The sequence below is a fragment of the Aulonocara sp. 'chitande type north' Nkhata Bay genome, linkage group LG7 (genome assembly GCF_057382095.1).
Source record: "Aulonocara sp. 'chitande type north' Nkhata Bay isolate Kocher_YH1m ecotype deep benthic linkage group LG7, A_spYH_male_GT1.1, whole genome shotgun sequence".
NCBI classification, from domain to species: Eukaryota; Metazoa; Chordata; class Actinopteri; order Cichliformes; family Cichlidae; genus Aulonocara; species Aulonocara sp. 'chitande type north' Nkhata Bay.
This window is the reverse complement of record NC_141350.1, coordinates 11,597,588-11,618,967: the sequence shown is the minus strand read 5'-3', so window position 1 is coordinate 11,618,967 and position 21,380 is coordinate 11,597,588. Positions and strand designations below refer to the sequence as shown.

General features: G+C 40.6%; 1 long non-coding RNA gene across 1 annotated transcript in view; it reads right to left on the bottom strand.

The window, feature by feature from the left end:
* LOC147324642 (uncharacterized) overlaps positions 1-21,380 on the bottom strand; it is a 98,329-nt gene that overhangs the window by 24,984 nt on the left and 51,965 nt on the right. The window contains exon 4 of the long non-coding RNA XR_015130543.1: positions 7,372-7,478. This is a non-coding gene — a long non-coding RNA (uncharacterized LOC147324642). The remainder of the gene's footprint in view (positions 1-7,371; positions 7,479-21,380) is intronic.

The following is a 21,380-nucleotide window of genomic DNA, read 5'->3' as shown; positions in this document are numbered from 1 at the left end:
TAACATAAATGTTTACCACAATTTCTGCCTTGTTATTATTAACTATTTTTTATTATTATTTCATTAAATATGATACGGATTAGTACATTCTTTGTCACTTATTTATCTTTATTGGGTCCTTTATTTACCATCCTCTGTCAATATATAGATTTTTCCCACTCTGCGACAGGGGCTGGTGTTAACTGTCAGATTTCCTGGTGATATCTCAATTAAGACAAAAAAAAAAAAAAAGGAAAGTCTATTGTTTAGGGGGGTGTGAACGGATATTTCCATGCTGCAGGCTTTAAAATGGGAACAAGAATGTGTTCGGTCAGCTTGAACAGCGCAGGACGATTTTGGGGAGGACTCCTCCTTTGTGACACATGCTGCATAGACATAATGAATTATATTATAATTACAAAGCACAGTCTGTAGAAGTGGACAATATAGATATTTGGCTAGGGGGTGGAGTGTGCTGCTCCACAGAGACTGAGCCACTCCAGACTGCATTTCTATTCAGATCACTTTAACTTAGACAAATCTCAATATCAATGAATGAGGCTTTGTTCAGGAAATAAAAACATTTGAACAAGGACGCCTCATCTTCTCATACACTGGCGGGATGTAAGCAATTTTAAACACTCCGTAAAGAAACCCCCACTAAGTTCAACTTTCTCGAAAAGTACTCGCTTTGTCTTTACATAGAAATAACGACACGCAGAAATGACATACGGAAATGCAAACATATATAACACTCATTTAGTAAATAAACGTTAGCGGGGAGATGGTTCACCAGAGAAGATTGATTTGTATTGTGTGATGGCGAAGGCACTATATATTGTGGAGAAACTGGGCAAAGCAGAGCAAGTAGAAAAACAGAGGGGAGGGAAGCTGGCAGTGACTGAGAAGATGAGGATTTGACGGCAAGGTGACAAAGAGTTCAAACAAAATGAGGCTTGTAGATTAGCAGCACTCCCCTCAGTGACAGGTGTCATCTCTTGGGGCAGTCTGTCACTCTGCCTGCTGCCACTCTTTATATAATATGAGGAGGGAGAGAAGGAAAGAGAGGAGGAGAGGCAACAACACTTGCACCTCAAAAGCCATGGCCTAGCCTGCTCTACCTGCCAGCAGCCAAGATTAAAGTCTAAGTGCCCGAGAGAGAGAGAGAGAGAGTAATGAAATGAACAAAAATAAGCAAATGTTTATTTACCCCACTGCCTATTTTGCTTTAATGATTTCAGCACGAAAAGCCTCTGCAGAAACATCTCACAGTAAGTCTGTGGGAAATAATCAAATGGTATATATAATCCGATGTATATATAGGGAGATATGTTTTATATAAATATTTATTCGTAATGTGATAAAAATGTCTGCGTCTATAAGTTATTTAATGATTTATCTAAAAAAGAAATGTTTTCTAAATACACAGCAAGATTAATAAACTATATACTAAATATAATACACTCCCACTGCCAAAGAGAGGGAGAGAGGCTGAGGGCAGTACTTACCAGTAAATATTTACTACCACCCAGAACAGGCAACACGGGGAGAGAGCGCAAAACACAGTGACACAGAGAGAGAGAGCGAGAGAGAGCGACACAAAGAGAGAGAGTATTGTTCTTTTGTAAAGAGTCAGTTGAGTTTCACCCAAACCTTTAACAAGTCTGTCATACAGGAAGGTATTAACTAAAGCTCAGAGGGAGCCAGCTCCCGTCATCCTGGTGACATGCAGACTGAGACCTGCTGCTCTCTGCCCAGGACTCCAGCCATCTGCTCCACAGATTGCATTGAAACACACACAGCAAGTGCTGCTGCCACCCCTCTGGGTGAGAGAGTCACCAGAGGGTCAGCTACTTCTCCAGGACTTTCTCCCTTATATGTTTTGACTGCTCTTACGTGCATATGTTGATTAGAGTCACCAAGCAGCCTCACTAATGACATTATAATCTGCAAAGACTGACAAACTGAGAATCCACAGTAAGTCTAACAGGCAGCCACACTACACAAAAAGAGGAAATGAGAAAAGGGGGGGGAAAGCAGGAGACATATTCTGATGTTTGTTTTTGACAGATGAGGGATGCCCCCTATTGACTTTGTCAGGAAGGATAGAAACGGGGGTAGAGAGAGTAAAACCAGTGAGCAGTAGCGACTGTGAAGAGGGAAAAAAATAATGGAGTGCCAGTGTTCCCTTAGCAGGAAAAGGGCCCTTAAGATATCATGTATGGACAAAGGAAAGACTAAGACTGCCAATATACATTAAGGTTTTAAAATATTCATTGCATAGGTTGGAAGGGATAGAAGGTTATGTGAGTATTTGGCGCCCTCCCAAATGGAAAATTCTCTCTGAATAACAATCAGGTCGTACAGAATCAGACGCATAATGAAAATGAAGACGAGCGGTTGCTGGTTATGGCGACACAGAGTAATTTTCCAAAGCCTTGAAGAGAATCAATTAGAAGTTGATCAAAAATAATTACGAGTCTTGAGATACAACTTAAAGCTTTAAGTCGCATTCTGAATTCCTTTTCTTTTTGATTCTCTGTTTTACGATTAGCTTAAATGAATTTCCCTGATACTACAATTTCACACACTTGCAGCATGACGGCATCTGTGCCCTGTGCATTGAAAAACAAGTCGTACGCCTCACAGTGCCTCTCTGGTCTGTGAACCGGTGTCCGTTGGGGAAATCGACCACCCTGGGCACAGTTGTGCTGGAGTGAGTAATGAGGCAAGCTTTCCATGATGGCTGATACAGCCTCCCATTAACAGCCATGCTTCAGGGTATTCTCTGTTTCTGTGTTGTGGAATGGAAATGAGATCTGATAGAGCCATGTATAATTTGTTGTCACATCAAAGTGACACTTATTAGCTTTATTTCCTTATCATTGTTACATCTACAGTACCTCTGGGTAAATATTTCTGAAGAGCAGACTGGTGCTAGCTTGCTTTTGTTACGTGCTGCTGTGTGCCTCTAAGTATAGCAGTAGTCACTAACTTTCATGGAGCAGATCTTTAACAGCTGGTTGTAGAAATGTGTGTCTTCTATTGATGTTTCCACAATGGACACAATGAACAATGGACGTTAGACTACAAATAGATTTTCTGAAAGTACACATCCACTTCTGTTGGATCTTAAGGAATAGTTTGGGCATTTCTTTTCTTACGGGAGAGAAAACATTGATGTCACTTTCATTATTCCTGTGCATGTCATTTCATTCCACCGCCAAGGCTGATAATCTTATTAGTAACATCATTGTACACTATATGAAAGTAATTTTTTTTGCTGCCCTTTTTTAATATATATTTTATTCATCACTCATTGCTCTCACGCAGACACGCACATGAGAAACACACACATTAATCTCCCAGCTATTCTGAAGTGGATTATTTTGAATTCATCCAACATCCCTCTTCGTATCTTTGTGACTTTGAATTGGGATATTGCTGGATCGACCACTATCAGAGCAGAATTATTCCCCCAAGTCCTACAGAGAGCTGAGCATTGAAGGGCTATATTTCAACCATTGCATCTATAGATATGCAGCATTATAACTCATGAGTGGCACCTCATTTCACACAGCCTAATGGCTTGACACGGAGCACACTGGGGATCCAGGCAGGGGAGCTTCCCCTCATTTTTTTGGTCCAAGTTTTATGAGAGACAAGGATTAGGGTTGATTGAAAGTCAGAGTGAGCTGCTTGCATAGGACTGCACTGTTGCAAGGCTTTTCATGAAATTTGCCTCATTGATAATTTGCATTCTTTAAGAATACACAGGCATCCCACTTCATTTCACTTTCATTTATGTTTCAACAAATTCCACAGGCTCAACTTGCCAGGCCAAATAAAAGCCTGCCAAGTCAAAGATCAGTTCAGATGTGAGTCTCTCCCTCCCTCCAAAAAAAAAGAAGAGAAAGAAATTGTGCTGCAGCAGCCTTGAGATATTTAACTGATTTAGATAGAGAAGCGCAAACACTGAGGCACAGTCTACTCTTCAGTGAACTTATCTTGCACGCCTGGATGTGACAGACAGTGTAGCCCTCCAGCTTAGTTGTCATACACCGGCGACCAGTCAGAGCTCGTCAGGTTGGATGATTGTATAATTGTGTTGTGACACCTTGAACCCGCCAGTGGTATATAACCATGTTAATTTTCTGATAGCACACCGTGGGCCGGTAAAAATCAGAGTTATGATGGGTGTAATTTGTGCCTCTGACGGCAGACTGAAAGGAGCGGGTCATCAGCAGGATAAATACAAATTAAAATTGATGCAGGTCTCATTTCTGCTTGACCAGTTTGTGTTGGGAGGCTGCAGAGAGCTAGGAATGGTGCACTTGCCATTTGTGCCATTTGGTCTTCCATTTCAATTCAGGGCCTGAAGGCAAAAAATAAAATGTACCTGCCCGAAAGATGTGCTGCAGCATCACAGACGCGATAATAAAACTCTGAAGGCTGGAAATACGGCAGCGTTTACATCTCACGAACTTGAGTTTTACAAAGAGTTGTAAAACAGATAAAGTTTCTAATTTCTAAAATAAATAAAAAGCGTAAAAGAAGGTAAAGACATACTAATGGTGGATTTTTATTTTCCCAATATAAACAGAGAGACCAGACATTGTTCATGTTAATGCTTAAAACATGAAAATAAAAATAAATGAGTGATGGCTTCATTTTTAATTCCGTGTTAGCTGTTTGCCCTGGGTGCACGCGCGGATGAGCATGTGTGTGCGTACAGGTGTGTATGTGTGTAATATGTCCAGCAAAAGCAAAGTGGCATCCTCCTGAACTCCTGTCACAGCTTCTCTGACTGTGAGTTCAAGAGCTCTTCATTACAGTCTCTGCGCATCTGAGAGAAAGAGAAACAATGCTCAGAGCCCACTGCACATAACCTTTCCATTCAATCAGCAGTTCAAACTGTGTCCCGCAACTGCAAATCATTCTGTTTCTACCGAGTCAAGTGTAGCACTGAGTCAAAAAGCCTCCCATCAAAACTGGATAAAAATATCTTTGTATTGTATTGCCCGACACGCAGGAAGCTACAACACAATTCTGATACATAACTCATATGGTTGCATCGGAATAATTGTTATCATCACTATACTCAGATATACAATACCATTTGATTGGTTATATCTGATCAAAAGGAAATACAGACACTAGTGATTACATTTAAAGTTGTATGCATTAGCCATCACCATCTGTGGAATATGTATATTTATGAAAATAAGCGGTGAAACTAGCCTGACAGTACGATGTAGACGTCAAACAAAGGCTCGTCAGTAATGTTTTATACAAATCCACTGATATAATAATTATACTATCCCCAGTCCTTAGTGGAGGTTGATTGTTCTTGCTGTGAGCTAACACACTTAATTGTAGTATGCAAATGAGAGCAATTACAAAGCTTTTAGGTGAAGAGATGACAGCTGAGGTTGGTTTTATTGGGGGCCTCACCCAAACAGTTGTCATGGAAACTACATAGAATAACTGTCAAATGGATATAATCTCATGATATGTCCAGAAATTGCCTCCTCTCTACTTTGTGTTCATGAATCGCTCCATATGAAAAGGAGATTCTTTGATTACTGAACAAATTGTCAATTTGTGTTGCGCAAAAATGAAAAGAGGGCTCATTTGAGAAAAAGAAAATGCTGGATTGGGTTCAATTTCCAAACTGACGCTTCATAAAGATGTAAAATATACTCACACAGAGTCGGAAAAGCTTTGAGGCTTTCAATAATTAGCCAGATGTATAAAAAAATAATAATTCCTGACATTTATTTTTAGTCAGAATGTAAATCGGTTTAAACTGTGAATTGAGAGCCTTGAACAAACAGGCCTTGACTTAACATATGTAACAGACAGACTATATATGTATATATATATATATATATATATATATATATATATATATATATATATATATATATATATATATATATATATATATATATATATGTGTGTGTGTGTGTGTGTGTGTATGAGACTTGTATTTATTGTAGATCAATCAGGATTACAGACAGTCCACACTCAAGCAAAACTGAACAGGATTTATTCAGGCAAGTACTTACTGTCAGTGGAACCGCCCAGAGTCACTTTTCATACAGTTGCTAACATGACATGACTAATAATGGCACTGATTATTGTCATTGTCTATGATATGAAATAGGTCGCTATCTTTCCAGTTAAAATTATCATTGCCTTTTCTCACAATAAATCGTTTTTTAAAGCACACTCATAATGCTGTTTGATGAAGTTGCATGTATTTTTTAAATCTATACTTTTGATAGTAAGTTTTTTTTTTGTAGGCCTGAATGAGGCTTTTACTGTTTACTGTCATTGTTTATCCCACGTTACAATCACTCCTGCTATCATGCAAAGTTGTGGTCAAATTTTCTGCAACAAACTACCCGAGTACAACTGCTCTTGTGGAGGCTTTCATGAATTAAATATGAGTTGTGCCTGAGAATGAGATGTTATAGAGGTAAATGACAAAAGGCAGCCCGTAATTGAGGTGGTGGCAACACAGGCCTACTGAACTAATCCCTGACTCAGTCATGTGACTGGGTGTTCACCAATAGCGGCGGTTCTATTTACCACAAAGCCAAGGCAGCTGGGAAAATTGATTTCTCATCTGAGCTGTATTTGATAGCCTTCGAAATCAAAAATTGAAATGAACTAACCTACGCCCCATCATTACAAAAGAGCAAATTAAACTGTGCCACGGTGGTTCCTCCGAGCACTAGAAGCCTGTGAAGGGGACAAATTCAAAGATCCAAGCTCTTCTCAGCCCTTGACTTTGTCTTGTGTCTCGCGTCCAGCATCGTATTGAAAACAACAGCAACAAAAGAAACGTGTTTTCCTCTTGTTTGTTTTTTTTAAAGTTGCGAACACTGGCACATTTTGAAAGTACAATTCCTAAAACATTTTATAGATAATTTTCTTGAGTGTAAAGAATTAGGATGTAATTAAAATAAAATATGGTGTTTTTTTTTAGTTTTATTTCTGAATGTCTGTTTGATTAAAACATCTGCCAAAATTATTAGCTCTTCCAAAAGAAGGTTTCAAAATAGAGGAAAAATCAAGAATGCTTTAGTGTAAATTTGTCATTAAAGCAAAATAAAATTGCAAACTAATTTGGAATTAAATATAGACACTTGTTTAACTGCCAAGCTACGAAGAGTGTCTCAGTTGCTTTTATTATTACAACAATGTAAACAGCAATTTAGCAAGCATTTAGGAGTAGTACTGCTTCGTGAGAGTGAGTGAAAGTGGACAAGATGTGAAGTGAAACAAAGTAGCCGCTTGTGTTGACAAGCGACATGCCGAAACAGATGTTCCTGCAGGTGGACGTGAAGATCAATAGGCGGTGGAGAGCAGCTAGATAGTTACCTGAGCTGCTGGAACTTGTAGCAGATGTTAAGCAGACTGATGCCCTGGAAGGCTGATCAATGGACAGGAGGCAGATGGAGGAGAACATGGAGGAGTGCTGGGAGGCGCTGTTAGCAGAGAGGAACATAAAATAATAGGAGTCACATTTGATATGCAGATGGGCGCCTGTCCACAACATTAACCCATCAATGGGAAAATAAAAAGCTTCAACTTTGGGGGAAACTTCAACTTCATCCAAAACTCTGCTCCCTCCATAGGTTGGGTGTCATAGTAATTACCGGCAAATTTACCCCTTCAAAGTCAGAATCCTGATAGGGTGATTATTGGTCCCATATAATAATTCTGGCCATGTAGGGTTAGGGCAGCATGATGGCCAATAACGGGGGAGAGAAATGAGATTCAGCAGTTTTGCTGGGCTAAAAAACTTGCCTAATTAGAAGTGGTAAGAGACAGTGTCAGGCTGCAATCTAAAATACTATCACCTTTACCTTGCATTAGTCAATTAAATACACAATGAAAATCCCAAAGTAACTCTTGCCCATCACTAGTGCTTATAACTAGCACATTATCCAACCTATTTTTTTTCTTCTTGTTTATTCTTATTTGATAAATTAAAAAGGAAAGTATTTTTCAGATGTAATAAATGCAGGAAACATAATTCAAAGTAGTCATTTGACAGCTTGAACACATCACATAATTCACACTGAATTTATGGCACAATGCTTTTCCTTGCAGTGGAAAATTGCTTTCTCTCAGCTTTGATCGTGGAAATTCAAGTCAAGCTACTAACAAGTGCAGCGTCTTTCCTCCAGCTCTGTACACCTGCCTGAGCACATACACGGACCCACAGAAACACATGCTTACAGTACGCACAAAGAAGACGCACACACGCACACACACAGATCTTCTGACATCCAGTGTCCCAGTGGCCTTGCTGTCCGAGAAGCAACTTGAACTAGGCGATAACCTGATAGACTTTATCTTGTCTTTCCTGGATTTCACTGAAGCCTGAAGAAGACACTTCAACTGCGCAGCATCCCCCCAGAGTCTTAACCTTCCCCTCATCTCTCCTCGCCGGCACCGGTGCCTGAGAGCTGTCAGCGGCCTGTTGCTTATTGATGTTTCTGCATGTTTTATGTCTTTCTGCGATATGACGGCCCTGACACAGTGCTGATTTCAATCAGCTTGCCACATACCGCAGAGAGTGACAGCTAGGGAAAGTAAGAAGGACAAAAAAAAAAAAAAAGAATTGGTAGGGATGTCATTGGCTTAGATCAGCTCCGGCCTTGTCTCTGACCGAGGATTCTCCTCCCTTCTAATGAAAATGTTTCATTCACATCTCACATCTCATGCTTCCCTTGCTGATGAATTCAATAGGAGAAAAAAGAGAAACGAATAGTGAGGGATAGAAATTCAGCTTTTGTCAGATGGAGGAGGCAAGAAGAGAGGATGACCCCAGAGCCAAAGGTTTTGACACTGCATCAATCCCTTTAGGGGTGAGGCCTGCTGGACTAGCTCTGGCTGAAGATTACTTCAGCACATCTGAGGGATGGCTGCTCTATCTATTTCACACATTCTATGCAGAAGAGAGCCTTGTATACTTTGGATCCTGAGCTGCCCTGTAAATTAGGTCTGAGATCATTCCATGGAATGAGGGGAGCTATCCAAGGCAATTCAACTCCAAACCATTGACAGAGAGCTTACCGAATCCCTGAAAAAAAGGAGACACACATCTACTCCCTCTTTCTCTTTATGATACCAAATAGAATGTACCGTGGGTAATCCCAATAAGGCTCTTTACTTGCAAATTCAAGTATATGCACACATGTACCGATAAGACGCTCCCACACAGCTTTCTCACACACGTGGTATTGAAAAGCATTCGTCAATTCTACTCTGCTGTTTGGTGCTTTGTCCCAAAGTGAAGCAGTGTCTTGGATTTATTTGGCAGCGCGCAGCTAAAATATAAAATGTTGTAAATTATCATTAGGATTTCAAGAATTCAGACTGCAAAGGAAAATATTTTTGGCATACAATAGTAGTTTTTAGGTGTTTTTTGTTCATGCACAGACACACATATATATGTATAAATATATATACAAATTACAAATAATTATACTCTATTTAGGAATCATTTAAAATGTTTTTCTTGCTTTCTTCCTATATTTGAATCTAATATTAAAGAAGAAATAAAAATCTCCAGGATCTCCTATTCTTCTCAAGCTTATGTTTGTCTCAATCAGATAAAGCACAATTTATTCACTTCAGTTTTCACTGAGAGATATCAAATTAATAGCTGCAGTCTAGGTGCTTTCAGCATGTGGCGATATTTCACATTCATTATTTTTTTTGAACACAATTACTGCGGCCATAATGAGATTCAAAACAAAGACTAAATTAGCTGTCATTAAATTATTTCAATTTCCTTACTCTAATAGAAGATTGTGACAGGTGTCATAGTTGCCGTTGTGTTTGGCATCGCAACATGTTATAACGGATAATTGATCCATCAAAAAACATCAAGCCAAAGCAATAACTGGCTTGAGTCTGGCGTACTGAACATGCAGAAAATCGAATTTAACCCCATGTTGACTAAGACGCTCCCTTGCTCTGTCGATCAAGCATGTCTTTCGTTGACAGCTCTGTTCGCATGTTGTTAAATAATCTAAAGGGAAAAAAGAAACATGAAAGAAAAAGCAGTCTCAGAGGAGCTGTCACAGAGAAAGGAAAATGCCATGGGGGGTGAGGAATGCCTTCAGTCGCACAGCTTTTCACATTTTAATTTCAGTCTGCGGGACTGACTCATGGTAGCGCCTGAGTGAGTGGGTCCTGGGAGTCAGGGCTCACACTGACCCCAGAGCATAGACTAGCCCAGAGAGATGTCAGCTGAGAGCTCCTGAGGATCACCAGGCTGCCAAGCGCTTTGAAAGCTGCTGCCAATTCAGCCTAAGTTTCAGCTGAATGGTCGCTACAGAGAAGGGGAGCGACAGCAATAAAAACAGGTTGCAAAAGGAAGAGAATTTGCTTTCAAAATGTATTTGGCCTTTGACCTTGCATCCAACCCTGTGGCCTGTGTCTTTGAAGCTGAGCATATTTTTTGAGAGACACTGAAAGAGGGGAGGGTTTTAGGGGTGGACTTGGGGCCTGTCAGTATAAATATATTAATAATCTGACAGCTTCATCTGCTTTTGAGGGTTAGACTTGACAGCTCCACAATGGCCTGCGCTGTAGTCCTTCTCGTACATGTCTAGCTTTCCTGTCTGAACAACACAGAGAGTTTATTAAGACATCACACTCCTGTGAAGTATTGATTTTACACCGGTCTCTGTCACTTACTGTATTAGACAATGCAGGAGCTCCAAAATAAACTATGACAGCTGCATGTAACCTGCTGAATATGTTTGCGAGAACTGCTCAGTTCAGGGAAAATTGCGCTTTATTTTGTTGTACATCTTTAATCTGATATCTCCTGGCCAAGTTCTGTGATCAAACATAAACACACACAACAGGAAAAAAAAGCTTTGATTTTCTTTTAAAAGGGATTTTTTTTGACAGTGACATAAAACGGGAGAAATGCATTAGAGGGAAAAAAATGTTGCAATTAAGTTTCTGCATTTCACAAAAAGGAGCAATTGCTATGTTGAACAAAGGAGGGGGATGTGCATCTGCCTGTGGAAATGCGCACCGCCTCTCAGACAGTGGGTCTGTCCGCAGAGAGACAGAGGGAGAGAGGGGTCAGAGGGAGCACAGGTAATTGAGGTGTCCCCTCCCCTCCCTTTTTTTCCAGGGTTTCTCACCCCATCCTTTCACCCCCCACCCTAGCCACACAGCGGGCACAATTACGTTCCCCATCACCCCACCAGCTGGCCCCCGTGATCCCACACTTCTTACTAAACGCGACTCCATTGGCCCTTTCCCTCTTAACCTCTCAGCACCCGCTCCAGGGGAATGGTAAGGCTGCACACAGAACTGGGAAAAACTCAAGACAGTTCTACTACTTTTAACAAAACAAAAAAAGCGTGGAGAAGTTGAGTTAACTGCATGTGCATTGAGAATTAAACGCGGTTTACGGCAAGTGTGCGGAAACTGACATCTGAGTGTCTGAATCTACACACTGCAGCTCTGAAGAATAATTTAACTGCATGAGTGACTGGACTGAAATCAAGCGCCAATATGATATTGTGTCGTTAGCGGATGTAGATTAAAAAAAAAAAACACTGGCGGTGTTGTGATATTTATTTTGCATTTTAAACGAGAACAGCATTCATATGAATTTGAATGAAACTGATCATTTCCACTTTCAACGAGTAATCGCCTGTCTGATATCAAGTACGTTAACAATTTTAATCAAACTCTAATAGCTATCAACATGAATGTTAATTGAGTGGCTTGAAATAGATTTCAACATCCGAGTGTCAGTCTGATCACATTTCTCAAACACGCTCCGAGTGTCTCTTGATAGACAGTGTTTTCACTCCATCCCTTCACATTAATGAGTGGGAAGTCTCTCCTGTGCATTATTACCTGAAATAATACCATATGGTAATATGTAAACAACATCTGCATATTCATGTCATAACTTCATCTGTTTAATTAGTTCCAGCAAAGCAGTTTACCCTCTGAGGCCCTCCCTGTCAGAGCAGTGATGGTAGAGCCGTGCCCCGCTGTCGGTCCTGACAGTCCTCCATTGTTCAGTTGACGCCGCTGCCCTGTCTGTTTAATGCCAGGTGCATCTTTACAGGCCACAGATCAGGTGAAGTGAGTTGGGGAGCTTCTTTCACTCTGACGCCAAGCCTGACACATCCCTCTTTAGCATGGCGACCCACCAGTTATTTGAGGACATTCGTTTTTACTTGTTAGCGCAGTTTGGTTAAACGCCAAACTTTCACGAAAAGACACAATCTCTTATATGTGTCGCCCACTGTAACAATACTGCCGTCAATATGTGTGGTGAAGCGCATCTGTTGTCACTCTACACTACAGCATTGTTAAACAGAGTGTGATACAGAGAGCTCGGGTCAATCACATGCATAAAATAATATCAGATGCTGTTTAATATTATTATTTCATCTTTTCAGATTTATCCCCTGGCATAGATCGGGCCTATAGAAAACTGCCAAGAGGTGTAATTCACGCAAACATATGCTTCACGAATAGGTGGTCTTTGATATGTAACACTGCTTCACAACGTTGGTAGGCATGTTTCATTTGGCAACCACTATTTTTGTAAGTAAAGAAAACCATGTTAGAGCCAAAAGAACTCACGATATTTTAAAATATTTGTTCCTTCCATTCAATAAAATATTCCCCCACACAAATAAATAATAAGTAAACAAAAAAACACACACACAGAGCAATGTGGTATGAAAAGCTTGAGTGGGTATTCTCTAATTAAATTCTCCTTCATCAGGCGCTCGTTTGTGCACAAGCATTAATACTTTTGACCCCATGTAGCCTGAACACTAACATGCCTGAGGAAGGAAAAAGAGGAAGGAAATGAAAGAGAAAAACATGAGGGAATATCTTATTAGGGAAGTCAGGCATGTTTTGGCCCTCGCTTCTTGATGGCTGCTCTTGGTGTCGCGACCTACTGGCGTCTAGCTAATACGGCAGTGTACGCCGTGCCATTGTTCTCAATCAATAACTAATTATCAAAGTACTGGCTCCGACTCGTATTGTCCTCTTTGCTTGGAGCCCCTTGTTGTGGACTGAAAGACAGAAAGGGGAAAAAAGGGGAAAGGAGGGTGGCTTTTGGCTGCACAGTGATGCTGCCGCCACAACATCCTCGCATGCCTTTCAAGATATACTGTGCCGTCAGTTTGAATTACCATTCCCTACTAATTGATATGAATTAGAACAGAAGAATTATTGTTGCTGGTGAATGTCATAACGATATCCTCAAAGTAATCATGTGAGACAAAAAGAGAACAGCACAAAAAACACAAGCAGACCAAATATGAAAAGACAAATTAAGCCGACTCCTGCTAGGGACTTTGCAAACGAGGCCTTAGACAATGGAGAAAGAAAATTAGACTGCTACCAATCTGTATGTTTCATTATTTCAATCTTGTTTGCAACTATGAACCATGATTTAAATTCACCAGAATGGATTTCTTTTTCCCAGGCACACTACACTCAGTCGTGCCTTATTTGTGGGCCATATCTTAACTATCAACAGGTTCCAATGCAGCACCCTGACCACTGATACAATGTCCTTTTATCACCTTGTCATTGTTAGCTGTTTTTTTTACAAATGAGCTGACAGAAATAGAGGAACTCTGTAATTTGTAGTTGGCAACTTGGAATGGATTGTGTGGTGGTGCCTACTTGTCTCTGTGCTTGCTATTAGAGTACAAGTCCTGTCATCCCACGTGGCAGCACAGTTCACTTCTCTGCAGTACTGTTGGTCCTACTGGCACCAGGTCTGGGGGCTGAGGCCCCCCAGGAACCCAAGGGGTGGCTGGTGCCCCAGTGGCAGGCAGGGGTCAGCCCAGTAAAAGTGCCGCCCTCAGGACAGTGAGTCTAATCCCACAGCAAGAGCATGGCAGCTGTAACAGCCCATCCGTTCAGCCTGTGTAATGATATCACTTGCACTGGATCTGATGTCTGACCTCATTACCAGAGTTTAATTGTGTTGCTCACAGAGTTTCAGTTCTTCCTTTCTCTGCCCTCTTTTTGTTTTGGACAGCTCCCCAAAAGAATTTCTGTGTTGCTCACAAAACAAAATTAATATCGTACACATTTGTAGCTGTTGACAACAAAAAACCAAACAAATTATATAAATAGATAAATTAAATTAAATTTCAATAACTACTCAAATGATCATTTAAAAGACTATAATCATCTAAAAGAAGATTCTAAAAATAGAAAAAACACTCATTATCAAATTTATTCCAACTTTTTAAAAAATCATAATTTGTAAACAATATATTTTTACATCTCCTCAAAGGTAAAAGCAAAATTGAATAAAAAGTGACTCAAATGCCAATTCATTTGAAAGTAACACAAATTTAAAGATGCATTGCACTGCTTATTATTTATTTTAAGATGACAGGTGGTTATTGATTGGGTAATAATATCAAACAGAAAAGCGAGTATTAAAGCAGCAGTTCATTAACACCTTTTAAATATACCTGGTCCTTATCACATTGTGTTTATTACACATGAGTGTGAAAAAGCTCCACTACATATGTAAATGACATTGCTGTTGTTCACACTTTTAATTAGGAAATTTGTTTTTACCATTACACAACTAAAGGTAATGTTTAAAAACTGACATTTTTACCTTTATATTTTTCATATTGAGGTTTTCACCACTCGGATTGATGTTAACCTACATGTTCTGGACGACTCCTGGGGACCGGGCATTATATCTCAGGGGAAATATTGCTTTTCTATCATTGCTGGCTGTTTTGATGTATAAATCCAGAAAAACCATCCCTGACCCAACTTGTTATGAGCCATCCAACCTGAGAGCAAGCCATAACCTGCAGTGCACCATGAAGGAAATAACTCTCTTTCATGCCATGATACCGCATGAAATATGAATAATGAAAACAGAGTTGTGTTGTTAATAGGAAGAATAACTGTGTTGCAAATAGCAGCTCTGTGCCTTTGCTAGCAGCATCCTTTTCCCTCCCACACAGCTCAAGAGGTAGAGTCATCTTAGTTTCCTTCTCAGTGTCCAAACTGCAGCCCTTCATAACCTGCACACCGCTAGGAAGCTAACACTAGGTCATGAGGAACAGGCCACCACTGTTAATAGGGTTGCTCTTTGAAAACATCACAACACAAGTAAACAGGGCACTCCATTGTGTATTAAGTGCAGTGAAAGTTTGACTAAAAGAATCATGATGGGTAAAGGTTACAGACAGACGATATGTTTGTGCAAACAGCAGTCTGCGTGCAGAGACACAGCAAAAGATGCTGTGCTGTATTGAAAATGCCTCATTACTACCCATCCCATTTTCTTAGGCTCATATAGTGTAGCTATGTGCCCTTGAAAACAGTCCCCAATTAATTCTTTGCAACGTGCATGTGGCTAGATTTTCCCAATATTCTCATCATGAAAGAGCAATTATAATTCCATGATTCATATGCGCAATCCATTTGAAGCAGCTAGCCTTGCCTATTGTCAGTTGTCAGAGAAGAGGATAAACCATGAAAAGGCCTAATCCTACTCTGGGCAGCAGGCTTTAATGAGCAGCCTGTCTCAGGCGGAGCCATGTGATACCCTGGCTGGGGCCAGACCAGTGCAACGTGGAGGTCAGCTCCTAATGGAGGGCTCCATGGCTTCCCCTCTGAAGAAGGGTGGAGCCCACTTACGTTGACCTGTTAAGTCAAGTTGTTCTCCTCTGACCTACCAAAAGATGCCTGGATGTGGGAGATTGTCAGTAAAGCTACAGTACAAACAGCCATGCTGCCTGCAGGCAGTGCGGCTCACTAGAAATGAAAGAAGGAAAAGAAAATGCCAGCTCGGAACAGGAGAGTGGAGCCTGTGAAAGATGTAAATTCAAAGCAAAAGCAGTAGAACTTTAACCTATGGGCTATTATGTGGCAAGTGAAATAAAGCTGCCGCTTGGAATTAAGGGACAATGGGGAGTTCAGGCCAGGGGCATTTAACCAATGGACATCTAGTGTATCAGATCCCAATCTTAATGACATCAGTGACCGAAGCTTTGCAGAAACTCTGATCTCTGGTGGCATAAAGAAAGGGTCATGGCCAGAGGGGATTAGTAAAATATATGGAAAAACTGGAAAAAAATAAAGTAAAAAGAAAGGATAATGAAAAGAGGTTATGAAAAATGGAGGGAATATTATTGCCGGACTTCTCTGAGATGCAGAGGGGAAGAAAAAGCTGTGCAAATAGTCATGGGGATTGCAAAGTCAATAATACGTGCAATCTTCACAGGCAGAAAGCTATAATCAACAAGAATCCATATTGAGGGTGAATGCCAGAGTTTTTCAAAATGTCAGTGCAGTGTGTTTGCAGAAGGGCAGGAATGACAGATGAAGAGCAGGGAGGTGAGTGGCAGGGACACAAGGACAGGCAGACTCTGTGCTGATGAGGTCCTGGACACAGAGACCAGGCAAAGTGCATCACCAGGCCAACAGAGCATTCTGCCTCAGCCTGCTCCCTACAGAAAAGCCAAGAGGAGTCAGCAGTGCTACTGGTATCTAATGGGAACCATCCACTTAAAATTCACAGGTTAACAAGACAGTAGGCACCCTGGATTGCAAAAATGGCAGCAGGAGCGATTTGTGGAAACACTTTAAATTGACAATTTTAGCAATGATAAAATTACTTTTTCATTCTTAGTGCAGTCCTATAAAACACAATGCTTTGTAATACCAGGCAAAACACAGCAACTGAAAAGTGAGTGATTGTGGAGGAAGTGCAGTTTTTTTTTGTGAATATAAGCACTTAAAGTTGAGCCATTTTATGGATATAGATATTTTCCATTTTCAACTCTTGACAAAAATGCAGCGAAATAGGGTGGCCATTTTTTTTTCTTTTCGATTTCTGTCTCGTAAATCCTTTTCAAACGCAATTCCCATTCTTCTTTTGAGGTCTTTTGAGTCATTATAAATGTTTTCTCTCTCCCTCCATTTCTATCTGTCTGTCTCCCTCTCCCTAGCTTTGGTTTTCTTGAATAAAATAAGTGCAGATTTGCTGGAAATCAGTGGCTTTTGTGTGTGGCTGCAGGAGCATGGTGAAATGTTTGGACACTAATACCCATTCATTTCGGTAGCGCCATAAATAAAAGCTGCCAGCTATGCGGCTGCCGTGAAGTGGTATTCTTTGGTGCCCAGCGGGATGTCCTGTTCACATTAGCGCAGCAGGGAAAACTGGCCGGAACAGCCAGACAACTAAATCAAGACATTGTCAACTTCTGACAAAATTGCTATGGGGGGAGAACCAGTTTTAAGAGTGGTTGTGCATGTCTGGTTGTATGCATGTTGCAATGTGTGTGCCTCTGTGTGAGTGTGTCTGTCTGTGTTTTCAAGACACAGAGAAAAACAGAGAGGGAGCGCAAAAGAATGAGTGAACAGGAGAGGCACAGGGGGAAGAGATGGCTTTTCAAAATTTAGTATATCCTGAAAAATAATTCCTGACTGAGCAACACCATGGGGTTGACATGAATGAGGAAGTGTTGCTAAAATGGAGATGACGAGGCTTAGCTTTAGAAATAAAACCTAAACCTCCACAAACACTCATCCCCTGTTGTGTTTTTATCTCAATCTGTGGAAAAAGAAAAGAAAAACCTCTGTCAGTGTCAATTTTCCAATATGGCTGAACGTTGTGCAAGCTATCGTGATATGACGGAAAATACTACAGACAAAAACAAAAACACACACATAGTGTGCAAAGTGTTCTCACTACTGAGTTTGAATGAGGCAACAAGGTATGTACGTGCAGACTTTAATAATCACCTCCCAAAGGGAAAAAAAAAAAGGCAAAAGTCAGAGGGCCAGGTTGGGACAAACAGCGCACATGTGGCAGAATGTCATAAAGCATGCTCCTTTAAGCAGTCCCAGCCCTGGGCTAGATTTGTAGGTGGTCGATTGCCTGGTCTTCACAGAGGTTAACTCTTCGGGTGTGCTAAAAGCTTCAGGTTTGAAATTGAGTCCTATCATCAGTGGAGGCCTTAGTGACAACAAGACTCAGATAATGGCAACTTTGACCTCAGTTAAGTACAAGCACAGCAAGAGCGCTTGGATGTGCTGCCCAAAACATTGTACGGGGAGAAGAGAAATACTGCGCCAGGGCCACAGCTGGGACATACCATGCCCGTGGGCCTGCCATTTTGATTAGGGGTAAATAAGCCTTTTAACGTGGTTAGATTGAAAGGGAAAAAAAGAAAAAAGACAGGGTGGAGTCTCTATTCATATCCCCTTTCCTTATAAAGCCTAGTTGACAACACAGTGGTTCAACACTTCCCTGGTGAAATGAACCATTGCGGTGCATGTCAGGGGCCTTATGTGTACTCTGCCTTATTATTAGGAAAAGAATGAAATGAGGTTTGGCAGTGCCACCGTGAGGTTATGGCTGGATTTTGTGTATCTCGAGGCAACCTGGAGCCCATCCAGACTGGCCCTCTTTTGGAGTTCTGTGAACTGGAGATGAGAGGAGTGCTCCCTCTTCCTGCAGGCTCTAAGTTAGAGTCCTTGCTATAGGGTTCAGTGGACCTTGAGAAAACACCACTGAATCCGTCACCATCATCTCTCCTGGGACAAAGCTAGCTGGCCACTTCTGAAGCTCCAGTGACCCAAGGCTTGAACCCTGCTGCTCTCCATTCCCTGCCTTACGCAGCCACTGGGAATCTCCGACCTCAAGTTCATCAGGAATCACACACTTGCGTGGCAGCATCAAAAGCACTGCTGGCTCTGTCATGTTTTTTAAACTGTGTTGTGCCCTCCACTGGCTCTGTGCAAATTCACGAAACAAAAATACTGATAAGTGCATTTTCTTTGTTTAACAATTCTTCATTTTCGAGAAGACAAAGCTATTGTCAAAGGAGTGACTTTGTTTTTAAATATTGTGGAATCTCCACATCAAAAACATAACTTGGCAAATAAAAACAGTTATGATATTGTAATAGCTTTCTTGCAGCATGCGAGCCCAGATGGCTCTTAATTGGTTGGCAAAGGGAGCAAGAGGTCTTTTTTTTTTTTTGAGGGATGAGTGTGCGATTGTTGCTGCTGAATTGTCGCTGTGAAAGGCTGGCTGCGTGATGTGGAGATGGAACAGTGTGAGCAGAGGTCACACAAAGCAGCCACCAACCTTGTACGTGGGGGGTAGCTGGGGGTGTATGGTGTGCGACTGCTGGGGGAGGAAAATGGAAGACAGCTTACGACAGAAAAGCAAAGACATATAAGAGGGGGAGGGCGTACAGAAAATCTACTCAGAGTGAGAAACTCATTAAGATTTCTTTTTAATTTATTTGAGTAGTTTATCAAAGGCACTTCCATCATACTGTAATGTTGCTCAGGCATGATAAATCTACCTGGGAGATTGTGCCTGAAGTGCACAAAATATTTCTTTATGTAACATCATAAAATACCTGTTTCTAAAGGAAAGTTAAGTGCTATGATTTATAAACCATAAAGCTGATATTTAACTGAAAAAGAAGAAAGGCAAAGTTTGCTGTGAAACGGTGAAGCAGAAAAAATTACTGGTTGGAAAAATATACGCTTAAATTTGATGCCAACAGCACATTTAAATGAAAATGGTACAGCGGCATCAAAAGACAAAAGAAAAGTAAATAGAAATTAAAATAACACACCTTGTAGAATATCTTATAGCTGATTAGGTTAAGTGGCAACAGGTCAGTACCAGATTTGTATCTAAAAGGAGAATACAAGAGAAGACTGGGTCTTTCAGAAGTAAACGTGAGAAAGAGGTTTACCATTTTGTGAAAAGGTGTGTGGGCATAGTTGCACCATGTACAAGACACTCAATGCACAAAATGCAGAGAAATCTCTGCACACAAGGGACAAGACTGAAAGCCAATATTAAATGGCAGTGATCCTGAGGGCCTCGGTTGGTATTGCATTAAAAACACATACGATTTATTATTGGAAAGCTCTGTGTGGAAACATTTCCAAAAGTCACTGCCAGTCATTGCATCCACAAGGTAAGAAGAAGAAAAAAAGCCGTTAAAGAATGTAATCCATAACCAGTGTTGTCTTCTGTGGGCCCAAGATCATTTTAGATGGTCTAAGGTAAAGTAAAAAGATATATGTAAAGGCAACATTATTGCTAAATGATATTTAGACATATTGTTTGAGGAACATATGTGACATTTAAGTCTTTTTTCAGATAAGACCTCGTTTATCTTAGCAGTAAGACGGCAAACTGCATTTTGCACATATTAAAACTGCAGCAGGACAATAATAAGATATTAATTGCAGCTTACAGTATGTACCTAGGATGAAGCCAGAGCACAAAAGTCTCTGATATAATTAAAAATCCTCTTCAAAGGCATTCAAACTTTCCAGTAAATTTAAAACAATATTAGCAGGAATGAACAGCAGCTCAGTTTAAATGACTGTGTACTGGAAAAACTGTATCTTTTGTTTTCTCCAATGTCCTGAATAATTTATATATAATATGTGATTTTGCATACTGTTACAGTCCTGCTGTTTGGAGTAATCAAAGAAGTTCTCCCACTACCCCCATTCCTACATTAAAACATTCCACGTGGGTAAAATAAATTTGGTTTAGCTGTCTTGGCTTAAATAAAACCCTGCTAGGTCTTAATGCTCGGAGAGAAGAGACATAACCATGAAAGATAAAGACCTAACACTTGTGCAACACCTTCCAACAGGATGTCTTTATGAGCAAGGGGCAAAATTAAACCGTGGGAAAATGGCAGGCCATGGAAGAGGTTGCTGTAGACATCAAATCAACAGCAGTCCAATACAGGATCCCATTATCAATGACACTATATGGTTGCCCCCAGCCAAAAGTCTCCTACACTGGAGAAGTTAAGGTGTTGCTTGATTCATTAGTGCCTGTGTCTGAGTTGAGGTGATGGCTCCCTCATTGTCCTGAGAGGGGTGAAAACTGGAATGTCTTTTCTTCCTGTCAACACTGTGTCACTTTAATTTCTTTTTCTGACGCCCAGTCTTGACACCTGGAAAGGTTTGACCGAGCATGGTAGTAAGGGATCATAGGAGACTCCTATTTAAAGGGAGTGGTTGACACTGTTGACATTTCATTCTTGTTCTTCCTTGCAGCCTCACCTTTTTTGTGTAAGAATAGAAAAACGCATCGCGTGAAAGGTAGATAAGTTGTTCATTGTTTGAAAGCCCAGATAATGATCAGTCATAACTCAGATGTTCTTTGAAAATTTGGCCAGACACCGGCACTATCATCTGCATGTTAGAAATGATCACAGATGGCCAGCGGAGTGATTTTAGATATTAAAATAACTTGCAGTAATTTAAATTAAAGATGCAATCTCACCCACCGTAATATTAATGCAACTCATAAGGAGACTTCA